Source organism: Stegostoma tigrinum, unplaced genomic scaffold (assembly GCF_030684315.1).
Source record: "Stegostoma tigrinum isolate sSteTig4 unplaced genomic scaffold, sSteTig4.hap1 scaffold_102, whole genome shotgun sequence".
NCBI classification, from domain to species: Eukaryota; Metazoa; Chordata; class Chondrichthyes; order Orectolobiformes; family Stegostomatidae; genus Stegostoma; species Stegostoma tigrinum.
In genome coordinates, this window is record NW_026728054.1 from 929,683 (window position 1) to 932,014 (window position 2,332).

Genomic DNA, 2,332 nt, shown 5'->3' on the forward strand with positions numbered 1-2,332 from the left:
TAATTATTCATAGTTTCGGGTGACACGATGGATGGGAAGATATTGTTCTGAATAGATTAGAAAATTAACATAGTCAGGGATTGACTCTGATGTAGACACAGGTTTGGACACTGTCAGCAACACGAGTTCAAACTGTGAAAAGGCAGTAATGCGTGGAAGGAACATTTTAATTTATAGTCTCCCTTTATTAGTGAAAAGTATGGCAAAATCATGAATGAATGAATGAATGAAATGCGTAACAGGAAACAGAGGACCCTAGTGAGTGGTCAGTAAAGTTATGAATGAATGAGAGCGCGATCGTGGTCACATGGAGCGCTGTGGGTTCTTCGGTAAAGAGGATATTTCGTACAACAGTAAAGAGGCTTATGATATAATGTCACAGAAAAACCACACAAAAGGATATTTGAAGGCGATGGGCCCTGTATCACTAAAGACACACCAGCCAGCCTCCGGAAGCCTTGTTAAGTGCTAACCGATATGAGTAAACAGGGCAGACCACAGGATATTCAGGGGCAAAGGTTACAAGATTAACAAGTGACCACTTTTCTGAAGAAGGGTCTAGGCCCGAACCGTCAGCCTTCCTGCTGCTGGGCCTGCTGTGTTCATCCGGCTCAACACCTTGTTCTCTCAGACCACGTGAGCGAACGAGTTTGGCGTGTTTGAGTCTGACTGGTAAATATGTGATACACAACCATTTGATGTTACTGACTGCCTGGTGAATTGAAAACTGAAATAACTGCGGATGCTGCAAATCAGGAACAAAAACAAAGTTTCTGGAAAAGCCCAGCAGAACTGAGGGAGGTTCTGTGGAAGGGTCACCGAACCGGAACCGGTTAGCTCTGTTTTTCAACTGACAAATGCTGCCAGACCTGCTGAGCTTTTGCAGCAACTTTGTATTTTTTTTCTGATTTCCAACATCCGCAGTTTTTTTGGGTTTTTACTCAGTGTTTTAGGGTTTATTTACAGGGCGCTCTTCATTTATCGCGAGCTCTGTCTTTTAGGGTTTATTTGTGAAGGGCCCTGCCTTACAGATAGTTTACAGGTCGGCTCAGTATTCGGGTGCATGAAGAGGTGCGCTGTGTTTTCGGCTTTATTCAGCCGTGTCTTTTCCTCTCTCCTTCCTGGGGGATGTGTGTTAGAGTTCTTTTTAAAGGGGTCTGTGTGTTTGAGTGTACAATTGTAGGGGTCTCTGTGTTTTACAGTGTCCTGTATGTTTTTGACTTAATTTACAGGGTAGATCTGTGCTTTATGGCTTATTTGCAGGGGGCTCTGTGTTGCAGTGCTTATACACTGGCGGGGGGGAGTTCTCTGTTTTCGGGTTTATTTACAATGAGGCCTGTGTTTTAGGGTTATTTACAAAGAGCTCTGTGATTTAAGATTTACATAGAAAGGCTGTATTCTAAGGTTTATTTGCAGAAAGCAGTGTAGTTTAGGATTTATTTCCAGTGAGCTCTAGGCTTTAGCATTTATTTACAGGAGGATCTTCATTTCATGATTTTGTTACGGTTGGGTCTTTGTTTAAAAAAAACCCTGAAACAATGAGCTCCGTGTCTTATGGTCTAATTACAGTGCCATCTGTGTTTTTGAGTTTATTTGCAGAGCATTCTGTGTTTTGGGGTTTATTTCCAGGAGGCTCTCTGTTTTAGGGTTTGTTTGCAGGATCCTCTGTGTTTTAAGATTTAATTTACATGGGTGTTTTTACTGCTTATTTGCATGGGTACTCTCTGTTTGAGGCACTGGCTGAGTACTGACCTTCTGACAATGTGGTACTCATTCAGATCTGATTCTCCAGCAATGAGGTACTGTGTCAGAACTGATCCGCTGACAGTAAAGCACTGCCCCCTCAGTTCTGACCCTCTGACAGAGCTGCAATCGTTCAGGACTGAACTTCTAATCATGTTGTACTCCATCAACTCTGAACCCAATGCATTGAGGTACTGACTCAGTATTTACTGTGTGCAAGTAATATACTCACTCAGAACTAACCCTCTAGCAATGTGAGCCTGCCTCAGAACTTACCCTGTAACAATGAGGCACTGACCTCAGCACCAAATCTCTAATTACTTGGCTCTCCCCAGTTTTGAGGCACTCCTTCTGTACTGACCCATGAACAATGAGGCACACACTCAAGAATGATCCTTCATTGAGGTATCACCTTATAACAGAGCGACTGACATCTTTGGACTGTGTCTAATAATGAGGCACTGACTTGGTTCTGACCCTCTCACAATGAGGCATTCTCTCAAGTCTTACTGCATTAAAATGAGGCACGCTCTGACTGATCTGAAATGCCTCAGTATAAATCCTCTGACTAATCTGAAACACCACTTCT

At 42.9% G+C, this 2,332-nt stretch overlaps 1 protein-coding gene across 1 annotated transcript in view; it reads left to right on the forward strand.

Moving 5' to 3' along the window:
- Positions 1-856: 856 nt before the first annotated feature.
- The window catches only part of LOC132207572 (utrophin-like), a 152,660-nt gene continuing 151,184 nt past the window's right edge, over positions 857-2,332 (forward strand). Inside the window, exon 1 of the mRNA XM_059643525.1 lies at positions 857-1,071. The gene's annotated coding sequence lies outside the window, so the exon portion shown is untranslated. The remainder of the gene's footprint in view (positions 1,072-2,332) is intronic.